General features: G+C 37.3%; 1 protein-coding gene across 1 annotated transcript in view; it reads right to left on the reverse strand.

Moving 5' to 3' along the window:
• Window positions 1-18,040, reverse strand: part of LOC124356580 — a 337,667-nt gene that overhangs the window by 3,329 nt on the left and 316,298 nt on the right. The gene's annotated exons all lie outside the window — the stretch shown is intronic.

Genomic DNA, 18,040 nt, shown 5'->3' on the forward strand with positions numbered 1-18,040 from the left:
CACACGGCAGAACCGTCTGTGCCACAGCAAATGTTCTATAAGGACTACAAACACATCATCAAGAGATTAATTAATTAGAATATAACGTGGTGCATTTTTTATAAATATTCTTATAGCGCAGTAGAAGATAAATTAGTAGAAATAAATAAGCTCTCAAAGCCCATTTGAGAGCTTTTAAGTAAATGAAGCGGATATTGACAATATATAGCCTATTACCAGCCGCGGTGTAGGCGGAGCATGTGTAACCTTGGACTTACATAACTAAATTTTTTGTTTCGCTGAAGATTAACAAGAAAACTAACAATCGGGATTCTCGAGAAAGATAAGATAACAGCAACAACAATACCGATCGCAATACCTGGAAATGCTTGTTGATTGATGGAATGTTAGTTCTGTTACTCAACTCGTTTTATAACGTTCTAAGTTCAATGAGAAAAGTTGAAGCGTTGGGGGCATATAACGGAATCTGAATCTGAAAAAAAGAATAGGCAATGAAGTTATTTTATTAAACAAATAGTATATCAAATATTAGCACCACCTAATAACTAGAGTAAGCAACCACAAATAATCAGAACAATAAATTAGTAACAAAAATTAATAACAGTAGGCAATAAAATTAACAGTGACCAATAACAATCTTAAACTCAATAATGATGACAACAAAATAATGAAACATTAAAAATAACAAATATTTATGCATACACAACAGTAAAACTATGCTATAAATAGACCCTCCATCAAAGTGATGTTATACAGTAACAAGTCAACCAAAATAAATAAATAAATAAGTACTGAATTGGTTGCAATTTGAAATAAATAAATCAATACCCGTATAATGGTACAATGCAATGAAAACAACCAAAATAAATAGAATAAGAAATAACTCCAACCATACAAAATGAACAACGTTAGCAATCAATAAAATACAAGAAAAAAAACTCAAACATTATCTCTATATTTAGGAAAAAGAGTAAACCCAAAACATGCTAAATATTAATTTTTTTTAAATTTTATCACCGATTTTTAAAATCTATTACCAATACCTGGGAAGAATTGCCGCGAGTTACATGTGTGGGCGATCAACAAAGAAGACAGCATTGTCGATTGTACCATAGATGTATGAACAGAGTACAAACGTATCATGCTTTTTGTGACAGTGTAAACGTTGTCTGTAATTTAAGGGTCTCTTTTATTTATTCCCTCTAAAAATTACAAAGCTTTTGTATTTACGTTTATAGATTATGGAAAAGCTGGATTGATTTTGGTTCAAATCATAAATATGAACTTTTTTAAAGTACAGTCTGAGCATGTATGGAAACGATTAAATACATTAAGAAATTTTAAACATACGTTGATTAATTTTCGTGTTCTAAAATCTCTTCACGCAAACGTGTCAATCATGAGGAGTTTGATGGATAGTAAGAATTATCTCCCCTTAGTTATATACATACGTTCACTGCCTGGCATATGAATGTATACAATTGTTCTCCCACTTTCCTTGCACCTGTTGATATGACATTTTTTATGTATTTCAAAAAAGGAAGATGCCAAGAATAAACCTAACTTCGCCCAAATAATGATATCAATCATACTTTTCTTCAGTTCAAAACACAAAAAAACGTGCCTTAAGAAACACATTGTATGGGTTTCAAAATATTGGACGAAAGTACCCAAGACGTAGTTTGATCATTTACGCCACACAAAACAATAGAGCCTTATAAAGATTTGGCGTATATTTTGGAGGATCCAAAATCTGTTTCCAGTAATATTTTTTTGAATTATCTCGAAAACATTAAGAAAATCTACCAAAGTAGGTGGTTTAAAATTAGATTCTAGCAGTAATGATCATCGTAGCACTGTGGCGAACCTAACTCCGAATTTGGGTGAAATCTAAATTTAACGGGTCCCCAAGGGGACTGAAACAAAGACCGAAGTCTTGAAAACACAATTTGGTAAAAAAATCACGCTTTTACTACGGGTTGGCTATTAAAAAGCGTATAAAAACCTTGCCATAAAATGTCAGTAACCCTTAGAGATTTGGAAAGTTTATGAATACATTCTTATAAACATTATAATCTTTATTCACAATGAATACTTTCAACAACTTCGGTTCCAGTATATCACTATCATTTGCTAATGATTACGCAAGCAGATTGTTCTTCACGGAGTGCTAAGATAAGGAGAACCGTCGCAGATCAGACAGCACCACTCTCTTCCTCTCACTGTAATCATGAATGAAAGGCCGCACACTCAGTCGCCGAGATCGTATGGTAATCCGTCAGGAGCCTGCCATTGTTCGTCCTGAGGGCGGCACCGGCTGTGGCCGAACCGTGTAAATATGCATCACTCTTCACCACGTGGCGGCGGAACCGCTGAGCTGTGGCCTCATTCGCTCCATTTGGAGTTGGGATGACCATTAGTACATTTACGACCTGAGCTGTGTCATCGTGAACTAAACTGCGATGTGTTAACACTCATTCGCTCCATTTGGAGTTGGGATGACCATTAGTACATTTACGACCTGAGCTGTGTCATCGTGAGCTAAACTCAATCATTCGCTCCATTTGGAATTGGGATGACCATTAGTACATTTACTACCTGAGCTGTGTCATCGTGAACTAAACTGCGATGTGTTAACACTCATTCGCTCCATTTGGAGTTGGGATGACCATTAGTACATTTACGACCTGAGCTGTGTCATCGTGAGCTAAACTCAATCATTCGCTCCATTTGGAGTTGGGATGACCATTAGTACATTTACGACCTGAGCTGTGTCATCGTGAACTAAACTGCGATGTGTTAACACTCATTCGCTCCATTTGGAGTTGGAATGACCATTAGTACATTTACGACCTGAGCTGTGTCATCGTGAAAAAACTGCGATGTGTTAACACTCATTCGCTCCATTTGGAGTTGGGATGACCATTAGTACATTTACTACCTGAGCTGTGTCATCGTGAACTAAACTGCGATGTGTTAACACTCATTCGCTCCATTTGGAGTTGGGATGACCATTAGTACATTTACGACCTTAGCTGTGTCATCGTGGACCTAAACTGCTGATGTGTTAACTCTCATTCGCTCATTTGGAGTTGGGATGACCATTATTACATTTACGAACCTGAGCTTGTGTCATCGTGACCTAAACTGCGATGGATGTTAACTCTCATTCGCTCCATTTGGGAGTTGGGATGGACCATTAGTCATTGTACGACCTGAGCTGTGCATCGTGAGCTAAACTCAATCATTCGCGCCATTTGTGTTGGGATGCCAGTTACGAACCTGAAGCTGTGTTCTCGTGAATTAAATGCGATGTGTTAACACTCATTCGCTCCATTTGGAGTTGGGATGACCATTTGTAACATTTCGACCTGAGCTGTGTCATGTGAAATAAACTGACGATGTGTTATCACTCATTATCTCCTTTTGGAGGTGGGATGGACCATTAGTACATTACAAGACCTGAGCTGTGTCATCGTGGACCTAAATAATTTGCGTTGTGTTAACACTCATTCGCTCCATTTGGAGTTGGGTATTACCATTAAGTTCATTAGACCTGAGCTGTGTCATCGTGAAATTAAACTGCGATGTGTTTACACTTCATTCTCTCCATTTGGAGTGTGGGATGACCATTAGTACATTTACGACCTGAGTGTGTTCATCGGGACCTAAACTGCGTTGTGTTAACACCATTCGCTCCATTTGAGTTGGGGATTACCATTAGTACTCATTTACGACCTGAGCTGTGTCATCGTGAAACTAAACTGCGATGAGTTAACATCATTCGCTCCATTTTGGAGTTGGGATGGACCATTAGTACATTTTAGACCTGAGCGTGTCATCGTGAACTAAACTGCGATGTGTTAACACTCATTCTATCCATTGGAGTTGGGATGACCATATAGTACATTTACGACCTGAGGGCCTGTGTCATCGTGAACTAAACTGCGATGTGTTAACTCTCATTCGCTCCATTTGGAGTGGAACCAAATTCCCCTTTGGGGATGACCATTAGTACATTTACGACCTGAGCTGTGTCATCGTGAGCTAAACTCAATCCTCGCTCCTTTGAGTTTGGGATGACCATTAGTACATTTTACGACCTGAGCTGTGTCATCGTGGACCTAAATCTGGTTGTGTTAAACACTGCATTCGCTCCATGGGAAGTTGGGATTACATTAGTACATTTACGACCTGAGCTGTGTCAATCGTGAACTAAACTGCGATGTGTTAATACACTCATTCGCTCCTTTTGGAGTTGGGATGACATTAGTCATTTTATCGGACCTGAGCTGTGTCATCGTGAACTAAACTTCGTTGTGTTAACACTCATTCGCTCCATGGTGTTGGGATGACCATTAGTACATTTACGACCTGGCTGTGTCATCGTGAACTAAACTGCGATGTGTTAACTTCATTCGCTCCATTTGAGTTGGGATGACCATTAGTATACATTTACGGACCTGAGCTGTGTCATGTGAATTAAACTTGCGATGTGTTACTCTCATTCGACTCCTTTGGAGTAGGAATGACCATTAGTACAGTTAACAACTGAGCTGTGTCAATCGGTGAAAAAACTGCGATGTGTTAACACTCATTCGCTCCATTTGGAGTTGGGATTAACATTAGTAACATTTACTACCTGAGCTGTGTCATCGTGAATACTAAAACTGCGATGTGTAACATACTCATTCGCTCACATTTGGAGTTGGGTTGACCATTAGTACATTTACGACCTTAGCTAGTGTCATCGTGACCTAAACTGCGATGTGTTTTAACTTCATTCGCTCAATTTGGAGTTGGGATGTCCATTAGTACATTTTACGACCTGAGCTGTGTCATCGTGACTAAACTGCGATGTGTTAAACTTTATTCGCTCCAATTGTGAGTTGGGATGACCATTAGTTATTTACAGATCAGAGCTGTGTCATCGTGAGCTAACTCAATTCATTCGCGCCATTTGGAGTTGGGATGGACCAGTTACGTCCTGAGCTGTGTCATCGTGAATTAAACTGCGATGTGTTTAACAATCAGTCGCTCCATTTGGTGTTGGATGGACCATTAGTACATTTACGACCTGAGCTGTGTCATCGTGAAATAAACTGCGATGTGTTAAACCCTTCATATTCTCCAATTGGGAGTTGGCATCGACCTTTAGTACATTTACGACGCTGAGCTGTGTCATCGTTTTTGGTAACCTAAACTGCGTTGTGTAAACACTCATTCGCTCCTTTTGGATGTTGGGATTACCATAGTACTTTACGGGGGGGGGGGGGGGGGTAAACCCCCCTTTGAGCTGTGCCATCGTGAAATTAACTGCGATGTGATAACACTCATTCTCTCCATTTGGAGTTGGGAGGACCATTCGTACATTTACGGACCTGAGCTGTGTCATCGTGACCTAAACTGGTTGTGTTAACACTCATTCGCTCCATTTGAAGTTGGGGATTCACATTAGTACATTTACGACCTGTGCTGTGTCATCGTGAACTAATCTGCGATGTGTTAACCACTCATTCGCTCCATTTGGAGGTTGGGATGGACCATTAGTAATTTACGACCTGAGCTGTGTCAATCGTGAACATAAACTGCGATGTGTTTAACACTCATTCGCATTCCATTTGGAGTTGGGATGACCATTTAGTAACATTTACGACCTGGCTGTGTCAGCGTGAACTACACTGCGATGTGTTAACACTCATTCGCTCCATTTGGGTTGGGATGACCATAGTTACATTACTGGACCTGAGCTGTGTCAATCGTGAGCTAAACTCAATCATTCGCTCCATTTTTGGAGTTGGGATGACCATTTAGTACATTTACGACCTGAGCTGTGTCATAGTGAGTTATATCAATCATTCGCTCCTTTGGAGTTGGGATGACCAGTTACGACTGAAGCTGTGTCATCGTGAATTAAACTGCGATGTGTTAAACACTTATTTCGCTCCATTTGAGTTGATTGACCATTAGTCATTTACAAACCTGAGCTGTGTAATCGTTGAAAAATCTGCGATGTGTGAACACTCATTCGCGCCATTTTGGAGTTGGGATGACCATTAGTTACATTTACTACCTGAGCTGTGTCATCGTGAAACTAAACTGCGATGTGTTAACATCATTCGCTCATTTGGAGTTGGGATGACCAGTACGAACATTTACGACCTTAGCTGGTGTCATCGTGACCTAAACTGGCCGATGTGTTAATCTCATTCGCTCCATTTGGAGTTGGGGATGACCATAGTTACTTTACGACCTGAGCTGTGTCATCGTGACCTAAACTGCGATGTGTTAACTCTCATTCGCTCCATTTGGTGTTGGGATGACCATTAGTACATTTACGACCTGAGCCTGTGTCAATCGTGAGCTAAACTCAATCATTCGCTCCATTTGGAGTTGGGTGTCCAGTTAACGACCTGAGCTGTGTCATCGTGAATTAAACTGCGATGTGTTAACACTCATTCGCTCCATTTGGAGTTGGGATGACCATTAGTACATTTACGACCTGAGCTGTGTCATCGTGAAATAAACTGCGATGTGTTAACACTCATTCTCTCCATTTGGAGTTGGGATGACCATTAGTACATTTACGACCTGAGCTGTGTCATCGTGACCTAAACTGCGATGTGTTAACACTCATTCGCTCCATTTGGAGTTGGGATTACCATTAGTACATTTACGACCTGAGCTGTGTCATCGTGAACTAAACTGCGATGTGTTAACACTCATTCGCTCCATTTGGAGTTGGGATGACCATTAGTACATTTACGACCTGAGCTGTGTCATCGTGAACTAAACTGCGATGTGTTAACACTCATTCGCTCCATTTGGAGTTGGGATGACCATTAGTACATTTACGACCTGAGCTGTGTCATCGTGAACTAAACTGCGATGTGTTAACACTCATTCGCTCCATTTGGAGTTGGGATGACCATTAGTACATTTACGACCTGAGCTGTGTCATCGTGAACTAAACTGCGATGTGTTAACACTCATTCGCTCCATTTGGAGTTGGGATGACCATTAGTACATTTACGACCTGAGCTGTGTCATCGTGAACTAAACTGCGATGTGTTAACACTCATTCGCTCCATTTGGAGTTGGGATGACCATTAGTACATTTACGACCTGAGCTGTGTCATCGTGAACTAAACTGCGATGTGTTAACACTCATTCGCTCCATTTGGAGTTGGGATGACCATTAGTACATTTACGACCTGAGCTGTGTCATCGTGAGCTAAACTGCGAGGAGTTAACACTCAAATTTACATTCTTTTTTATCATCATGCCTATGGGTCTCTTTGATCACACAAAGTACGCAACAGTAATGTTGGTACTGATTGAAAAGGAAGGGAAATTAGTGTATAGTAATATAGTCTTAAGCAAATAATATTTATTTCATTTAGTTTTTCTTCCAAAATTCATTACAATTAATTCGTAGTGAAATATGAAACTTTTATTGTAATTGGGAAATCAATATTCTTTTACTTCGATATGTGTGTATGATTATTTTATGAAATTTACCAAATTTTGCACTTATTAGTATAACTTCATTGGTCAGTAACCTCTCTTAGATCACTCAACGGCTATGAAGTGTACGAAATATTGATATCAGTCAGATTTCTTTTGATGATGAAAAGGCCATCGCCCCACCACAAATATAACAACCCAACCACCACAATCCAATACCACCCCTATGGCTCCACCTCCTCCAACGCAGTAGCATCTCCACCACGGTCTTCTTAACATCACCATTGTGGTCCCGCCACCACCACCAATAAGTGAACATGTTATTTTGATTTAGTTTGCAGAGCGTTACTTTGTAGTTTGCAGGTTTATTCAGAGCAATTCATAGTCATGGCTTTGTTTTCAAATGGTTTGGATTTTGTTTTAAAGGTCGCAAAATTGAGTATGAACCTAGAAATTAAGTGTCGACGAATAAAATGTTTAGGACATTGCAGAAGATCTTTTCCTGTCTGTAAAGTGGGATGTTGTCTTTATCCTTGATCGAACAGAGTAGTCGGATAACGAATAGGAGTTTAACTTTAATTTAAAAACGGATCTTGCATCTTGCCCTCAACATATGGTCAAAGAGGTTTCATATTTTACACTGCAATAAATTAAATTAATCAGCAAATATTACTCAATACGGTTACAAATTTTTGAATGGGTCGGACCACTGACTTCTTTCGCCTCATAATTATGAGTATTATTAATGCCCAATATGAGGGTGGAAGTGTAGAAAAATATAACAATAAATAATTTATAAAATCATAATTAAACTTATTATTTTGAATCTAGTTCTATTTTGCTACGTACCAAGTACTCCAGATCCGGACAGCTGTGGATCTATTTATAGTAAGTTTATAATAAGTAAATGTATGAGAAATATATAAATGTTGGGTAGACGTCACTTGAGGGGTAATCAATAAGTGGTTACGTTACAGATGGATGACTGGTTTTAAAGGCTAGTTTCCTTATTGGTAGCATACGACACTTTCAGAAAATATATAACTTAGAACCTGCTTTGCTTCAAGGCCGAATACTTTACCTAATGCAAAACTGCAATCGTGACAGGAAACACTCTTCTCCTCGCAGTAAGACCATCCCACTCACTTTTAATTGAAACCTTTAATGTCAAATGGCTAAAGTGAGTTGTACATAAATGATTGGAAGTAGAAAAGCACTGAACAACTTTTTTCTCTTATACTCGTAACAAAGCATTAAAAAAAGAAAAGGCCTTACACCGTAAAATCGTTATTTTAGCAGATAAAATTTTCTAAAACTCTCTTCTTTTGTCCACATGACATGTGAACTCACCATACGCTTTACAAATCAGTTAATGTAATATTTCAAGCTCGAATAAACTGAATCAGATCAGTGCACGTGGTGCGGAGCGAGCAGTTAATTGAGTCATTGTTTAGTTTTAAAACAAAAACATGTTGATTGAGTGCAATAAAATAAAAAATACACGGAGATTAAACACCAAGATGTGTTTACTTTGGGTTGCTTGCTGCTCAAACACAATAAACTCAAATTTCTCTGTTAACGGCTGTTTAGGTAAACATTAGGGGATATTCCTGCCTCTTTGTGGGCTTCCTTCTGACCCCACGCGACGACTTCGAATCTCATTATGGTGAAGACTTCACTAAAATAAGTTGCCCCAGTTCACTCAAATGACGTATCTATGTATATTTATTTTTTTAAGGAGAAGCCGATCCCCCTTTTATTTCTTACTCTGCCCGTCCTCATGGGCCACTGGCCTGTGCGAGCATCTTATCAAACATAATAAGGGGGAGAGTCGATACAGTACAGTAGCAGGTACTGATAAAAAGTGCAAGGGTCACAGACAGGATTCGAACCTGCGCTATAGCTAAATCAGACTCAAAGTCCAACGTCTTAGACCGCTCGGCCATCGGCACTCCCATATATAGGAATGTTGTATTCCTTCATCTGAGTTATATACCTTTACTATTGTTTTAATTTGTGCACACATCCAGACATCCCGCTAGCTCTGATATCTGTCTAAAAATCTTGTTTTATACTCAGAATATTTTTAATTAAAGATATAATGTCTTCAATTACAATAATAAGATTGGAAATCACCATCTTTAGTCAGGAGCCTGGTTTAGACGGTTTGGTAATAATTAGTTTGTAACAAAAGGCGATGTTCTTAAGGCCTAAACGTCTGATACATGGCAATCTCTCATTGCTGCAAAATAAGTTTCTTCTCTGGTGTCCTCGTCCCTTAAAGATCTATTCTATTTACATATATATTTCCACTAATTCTCCAACCCTGAGAAGGTGAAAAGTCTTTGTTACAAAAGATTACCGCATAAGGTGAAGCCAAATGCAGCAATCCTTTACAGAAGAAGTAAGGAATTTCTCTTGACCGTGAACGTGTTTAAGTTTTACTATTTCAGGTTTTAAGGGGCAATTTATATACTGAATCACTACAAAGTTAATTGTAAATAGTGCTTGTAAATACCCAAACATCAAGAGGTCAGGAATGTTAGATTTTATAGCAAAGGTTTTTATTTAACTGTAAAAATATAACAGCCCTTTTACTTTACTCCATTTTTAAAGGAAGTAAAATAGCTACTTTTCATTTTAGGTAGGAGAAAAAGTAGGGGTTTGTTGGTGAAAATGTACTGCTGACCACAGGTAAAAGCTTATAGGTCAAAAATAGAAATGATATTTATTAAACCAGTGCTGTGTACCAAGTAACATACTGGATTTTGAAACACTTTGGACTTGTATATTGCAGACGATATTATATTTTAATAAAAAAATTTGATGGGTAGTGCAAACATGTAGGCAATGACGACGAAACCAACTTTCCAACCGTAATACACAGAGTTATAAAAATAGACATTTCAGCAATTAAAACCTTTTTGTAATAAAATAATCATGGAATAGATAAAATACAGAAGAGTATACAGTTGAAATACCTCCGTTTTTGACAGACTACTTAGGGTTTTGATTTTGTATCAACTTCCTGTTACCTTGTTCTACAAGATTCTAAGAAGGCAGACTGAACTGGGCGTTGTCATTATGATAATTAATCTTGAAGCGGACAATGTATGTAGGGATGGACAGTTTGCTGCCGGGAGCAGTGCGAGGTCAAGAAGGGACTCAGCTTCAGCTTCAGAGATTGTTCGCTATGGAGGCGTATATAGACTATTCTTTGTACCGATGCTTGGCCCCCAGTCAGAGCACATTACAAGGACAATAGTTAAGCTCGAATGAGCACTCAACAGACCGGTCAGGCGCCGCGCCGTGTGGTGAAGACTTGCACTGGCGGTAATTTCTGACTATTGTTGTGATGGATCCAACAATATCGAAGTATCCTATTCACTGCTATCCAAAACCGTTGGCAGTTTTTTATTTTTAAGATTCGAAACTGAAACTAATTAATTATTTAACAAGGAGGAGTACTACACACCACGTCTCACGTAACAGACTGAGATTGCATACAGAGAATGACAAGTCTACAGCCAAATAGAAAATAATTTAATCGTAGGCCTACTCAGTTCGTTTAAACTTTATTTACTATGGAATTTTTTCGTGGCCTTCTTGCTTACTCACAAGGCCAATGTAAAAATATCCACCGGCCCTCAGTGAAATCCAAAGGAGTGACATGGACCATCATCAAACATGATGTTGCCTATTTAGAAATGAATCTTCATGAAAAATTGACAGATTTAATCTATCTCTTGCGGATAGTTAGGGTACATGAGTTAGTAGACGCTGTTTTATTTATTTATTACACATTTTCTCCACATAACGTAGGTATGGTAGGAAGGGTTGATTCAATTGAATTTTGAGTTTAGCTCCAGTTCACCTTCCTATTATTAGAGCTTCTGGTATCTGAAATTGTCTGAGACTTGACTTTGGAGTCGTGTTCGTCTGAAGAGAGCGAAAAAAAGACGACGACGAAAAAGCTCATTTCGACCTCAGAGACGAATAGGTGAAGTGGTAGTCTCATTGTCTCATCAGGTACACTGTCAATCAGTCTGAGGCAGTGTCATATACCAGACGCTGTAATAAAAGGAAGGTGAACTGGAGCTAAACTCAAAATTCAACATATATTCTTGTTGTCATCATAGCTACCCATAAGGTCCATATGATGTTCAATATGGTTCAACCAAATCTCTTGAAGTGTCATGCACCATCATTGAACTCGATGTGAATATGTTAGTTCGTTCTCGGGATATCGACCGGGTAGACAGAAATGCAATTTGTCCAATCCTCGAGTGGTAGGCTTTGCTACAGTTTAGCCAATTAAACAGAGTGAATTATACCTCCTAATTATACCTATTATATCTCCCAGAAAGAACCTTTCAAACTGCAATACATTAATGTTTGTTGCAGTTCTGCCTCATGCACATAATTTTGGCAAATGATGTAGATAAGTTTGTTTCATTGAAAAGATTCATTTCTTTTTTCCCACATTTCAATTTTCTTTTTAGATCATTGAAGAAGATAATTCGTCAGTATTTCAGAACATACAGTTTGTGGATGAATTGTATAATTTCTTCGCCAAGGTCGTCGAGGTACATTAAAACTGTGGATTTAGACCATGTCGTTAGATTATCCGAAATAAACACATGTTGCAATTCATGCTTATAGTTTCAAGAGTAATTTGTAAAAATAGATTTTAGTGTCAATGTGAGATTGTATGGTGGGTTAGTGAATTTAATTCTTTATTAGTCCACACGATTATGAATTCGGACAACTGATATTTTTCAACGTTCTTCTTCTCTGAAATTAAAAATTTAAAACTAAAACCTTGGTTTACAAAGTGTTTTTCAGAGAAGATAGTTTACACTTTTACAACTATGAATCAATATAATACAAAACTGAAATATGTATCAGGTGACGTTTTGTTTTCATTAGTGAAGTTCATTATTGATGATGGATTCATTGAAGCATTACCAGTATTGAGGTCATTGTCCATCAATACGTCTAAAAGCAACTAGAGTAAAACAATTAGTGAAGTGATGCAGTTCACAAAGTTTAACTAATTTGATATCAGCCCTGAAGGACTCAATTTTGTTTATCATCACGTGTTTAATACAGAAATATCTGCACAATTACGATTAACTAAACGTTTTAGAGTTTGTCACCTAAAGCAAAAGGTTAGCTATTATTTCCCGGAAAGTCATGTGTTAGTTGATGTTACTATACGAGTGAAAACTCAAAACAGGCAAACAAAGCATGCATTGATATGTAACATACATCTTTGCCCCTAAACAGCTGTATTAGTAGTTGTTTGAATATACTAAACATTATACTACCTTTCATTATTCTTAATTTTTAAGTGTTTATTTTTTATGTAGATTTTTTACAAAATTTACAAAATTTGAATAAAAGAACAATATGAGTGCTATTTATTGTTCTCCGACCGAAGCTAGTTGTTAACCAAACCACTCCCTCTCTTGCTGTGGACTACTCCAGGTGCCCATAGTTCACCATTCAACGCCATCAATCAGAGCCGAAGTGCCGCCTGACGACGACAAGCGTAACACAAGAGAAAGGTCAGCTAACAAGACAAAGTGGCTCGTTCGCTTCGCTTTTATTCCTCATCACGTCCGTGTCTGTCGGTCCGGCTACTTCAACTGAGGCCTGACCCCGGTCACGTTTCACTTTCGAACGATTCATAGGAACACAATACACCACCGCAAGGAGGCACAGTTCATTATGGATGAACTGGAAATGATTGCGTAATAACTTATACAGGCTTATTTATTATAAGGAATTGCTATAAAGGAAATTTCATTATAGCCTATGAAGAATTTATGACAGTTAGGTTTTAATCTTTGTGGAAATTTAAGGTGCTCAATGGTGTTGGGCTAGCGATCGAGAGGATTACAGATAACTGGAATTCTAAAAGTGGAATTCATCCTTTCTCCAAATGTCCAAATGATTAAGAAAGTCTGCTGTAATACCCTGATTTATAGATGAAGTGCGTAAATGTTTATGCCTAATCTTCTACCGAAGGAAGATATTGGAGATTACTTTGGTATTTCCCCGTCATAAAGACGAGGAGAGACCCCAAGCGCGTATTGAGAGGTCTGTAACGTCTATCCGGTGGCGGGCGACAAGAAAGCTGCTCAAGAGATTCAAGTGGGTGGGTCTGGGCAGACAGACGCAGGCGGGAGAGCGATGGGTCGGTAGTCGTCCGTAAACGTGTCGCAGCCGCCAAGCGGTCTGACACTTGTACTACAATTAGTTATTGACCATAATAATAATAATAATCCTTTTATTGCATTTTGGCAATAAGATATTGCATTGCAAAAGTCAGGTTTAAGTTATTAGTTAAAATCCCTACTATATACATTCATACTTACAATAGTCATTCAAACATACATCTCTTGCCCATTCATTCATTCAACATGAGACTCGGGGCTCTAACTAATTAATTTGTATGTAAAGTTTTATTCTAATTCTCCCAGCAGCCAGCCATGAACTCTCCGACAGAATAAAACTTATTCGACACCAGTAGGCGCTTCAGAAGAGCTTTAAACTGGTTTAAATTATCCGATTGTATAAAACCCTCAGGGAGCCGATTGAGAAATTTGACTCTGGGATATAGATACTGTGGCACGCATTTCTTTCGTTTGTGTTGCTAATGGGTTACACTATATGTATTATATGTGTAATAAAATTTGTATTATTTTAGATCTGAGAAATAAAAATGACTGTTCAACCAAAATAGGCCTATTAATGTATGATGGTTTTATTTTAAAGTTGTGGTTTCTATTTAAATTCCATTTTATGACGCATGCAATGCAATTGTAACTATTATTGATGCAATAAAGAGTATTATTATTATAAGTATCCATAATTGAGTTTAAAAGTGCAGGTTGTATTAAAAGTCTACAGAAGTAAAGATATTTGCAAAATAATACGTGTAAATGTAAAATACACATTTTTATTAAATTTGACACCACATTTAAGCTTATTCGAAAATGAAAATAAAAAGGAACATGAGTTCCATTTTGTGAAAAAACTCAAATATTAAATTTACCTCGTCAAAAAATCTTTTTTTATTGGTTATAAACTTTCGTAATAAATCTATTATTCTGGTAAATGTTGATGAATTATACATTGAAAAAATTGCATTTATAAAGACGTGGTATACTTTCCTTGTTGACTGATATAAAAGAGTTATCACACAATTTATTATTAGACGAAGTGAAAAATTATATAAAATATAGGACTGTAGGAATGTAATTCCATAAACAATACTAAAATTAATCAATTTACTCTAATGAACGGTGTTGCACTAGGCTATACAGTATTACTGAATTTACTTGAACCAAAGAAGCAAAATAACATAACGTAACATTTATAACACTACACCTTCAAAATGTAATAACAATTAACGATAAACGTTTGCATTTTTCTTTTATATGAATATCATCAATAGCATTACGTAAATTTAACCTTGTGGATCCCGAAACTAAAAATGAATATACTCCAGAAATAATTTAAGGCTTGTAATTCAGTTCGACTCATTCAAAGTTGGAAAATCTGGAACAACTCAATTACTTCTCGTGTCATAGTAATCGATTATCATACAATAGGCGCATTTACATGCATAACTTGCACCACGGGGGACCACGGGGAGCAGTGATATGTATTAGTTCCCACTATGTTTCCCGTTATTTCCTAGAGAGTAAGGACTCTCTTGACGCGTGTGGAGGACGTCCACCTCAGGTGGGCGTAGGAGTTGTCATTTAAATACTAGAGAGCGGACAATGGATTGGAGGCATCTGTCTCCGGGATGGCTCCGGGGTTCTAGGAAAGGAGAGGGGGGGGAGGGAAAGTACCAGTATCAAATGTGGCATTGCGGCTGACAAAAATGCATTCAGTTGATAAAATTTAACTTATAACATACTTTCGAGTGATTCTTTTTTGAAGGAGAGAGACCAATCCCCTTTTAAGTCTTATTCTGTCCGTCCTCATGGGCCACTGGCCTGTGCGAGGATCTTATCAAACAGAATAAGGGGGAGAGTCGATACAGTACAAGGTTGATGGTACTGATAAAAAGTGCAACGGTCACAGACAGGAGTTGAACCTGCGCTATCTCTAACTCAGACCCAAAGTCCAACGACTTAGACCGCTCGGCCATCGACACTCCCAATTATTTGGTTGTAAGCACATTTCATAAATCCGCATGAAACAAGATTTACACATCAAATGCGGTACGTTTCTATTATTATTATTATTTCGGCTGTCCAAAAGTATATGTCTCTTGCATCGGTATTTCATGTACCCCAAATTATATTCTAAAATTATACAATATAACATTAAGACTGAATGAAGATGCTGAATGAAGGAGCTTTTTTTTATAAAAATGTTTTGTTAATCTATGAATCATAAATGAACACGTATATATGCTTCTGGATACTTTGTTTTACTATTAATCTACTGCCAGTGGCGCAGTGTAGCGGGTACAACGGTTATCGCAAGATAACCGGATCAAGCAACGTCGAGCGTGGCTGCTGCTTGGATGGGTGACCGCTGAGCGATCCTGTCCTTGCAAGCAGCCCGCCTGCCCGGCCGTTGGCGGTGGTTCGGAAGTCACCTTTAAGCCGTTGGTCTCCAAGTTAAGTGTTAGAGAGGGCTTCTTAGCCCTAACTTCAACTGGTAAAATAAGACATCTTTACTTTACTGCCAAAAATATATCAAACATATTTCAAAGCAAATTAAACCCTGTACTTGAGGTGAAGTAAATGTTCTTTGCAATTTTGAGATAAAATAGCAAAATAGAAACACCCATTATACGACTAGCTCAATACACCGAATACGAAGCTATTGAATGCAAAACAAAGGGTATAATTTTAAAAAATTTTCCATTTTCATTAAAATATTTTGTAATTTCTAAAATGTATGTACCAACAAAGAATTCTTCCCTAGATAGGATCGGATACAAAATACAATTCTCTTCAGACTTTATGAATTCACGTAATTCACTAGTAAAATAGAAATTAATTCGTATCCACCAATGTTACAACTCTATCTTACTATAAACCTCATTAAATTGGTGATAAAACTAATTTTTAATCTTTATTTACTATTTGGAAAATGCTACTTTCACTTAGTCTATTCATCTTAATACGAATATATAGCATGATTATTTCGACAGTTATTTTGATTGTAAACTTCTTTGTTTGGGATTTTATATCTATAACCTATTTCATTTAGCGGAAACTCAATGTGTAATAAGGATTACTTGATGCTTATCATATAGAATAAGAGAAAAGAAAAATGAATTTTCTGTAATTAAGAAGATCCAAATTCGCCATTCCATAGTCTAGACTGTATATAAAGTAAACGTACGCTACACCATGAGTTGCATTAAGGTTCAATGCAAAATTTCAATTCTATAGCTCATTTTATTATTGACAGATAGAACGACAAACGTTTATATGATAAAGAGATGTTTACATCTTCAGATAACAAAAGAGGACTTCTGTCAGCATACTGAGTGATTGTCTTTAACGACGCTCAGAAAACATGATTGGACATGCAACATCATAGAACCCCTGAGATATCGTGCGGACAGTTAGAGAGAGAGACAGACAGACAGACAGAAATTAAATTTCTCCAGCGCCACAAGTGTTAGTCTTCGCTGACGCTCAGCCAATGACACCATGAAGCAGAATGTAAAGATTGAAAAAAACCGTGATCAAAAAGTAATAAGAAAGTCATACTTCTAACTATCTACTTGTGTGCTATATACAGATTGAGACAGTTTAAGTGGTATTAAAACTACACTTAAAAGAAAAACATTGACTGAATCAATAAATGAATCAAGCAACTCATCAAAATAAGAGTAGCACGAAAGTAGCACGAATATTAATATCAAACGAATCAACTAACAACTTATCACTGTGATTAATTATTCGTTTTGTTGTGATTTTAAGAAAGTCATAGAAAAAGATTTATACATACATAAAGCTGGAATATGATCGTAGCAGTTCTTTCGTTAAATTTATTTGATGGACAAGAAATTCAGAGCGCCATGAAAAGCAAAAAGTGATTATAATTTAGTAATGAAATATACAAAACTTTTTATGAAAATAGCAGTGTTCTAAAATAATACAGTACTAAATTTTATCTTTCAACTGTGTTTTTTTTTTTTTTCAAATCAATAAATATATGGTCCCACGTGGTTATGAATCACGACATACAGAACATAACACACAACTTCACTGATGGAGATAGCGTTTTAATTAAAACACTTGTGAAGGTAAACGAGACAATGATTTACAGCTCATAAACACGATTACACGGACATTATCGTCTTTCTTTGTTGCGGACACTTCTGCCAGAGCAATCAAGTCTCGCTTTGTGAGCTCTCCTTCAGTTGTTTGAACTGCCGGTGAAATTAAATCCGTCACAACTTCATTTGATTTAATTTTAATGTGAAACACGCCGTTTATGTTTTTGTATTCGACTTATTGTTATAAAGCATTAAATTAAATTGTGAATGTCTTCATTAAGAGATAGGTGAGAAACAAGAAAATTC

The sequence above is a fragment of the Homalodisca vitripennis genome, chromosome 3 (genome assembly GCF_021130785.1).
Source record: "Homalodisca vitripennis isolate AUS2020 chromosome 3, UT_GWSS_2.1, whole genome shotgun sequence".
NCBI classification, from domain to species: domain Eukaryota; kingdom Metazoa; phylum Arthropoda; class Insecta; order Hemiptera; family Cicadellidae; genus Homalodisca; species Homalodisca vitripennis.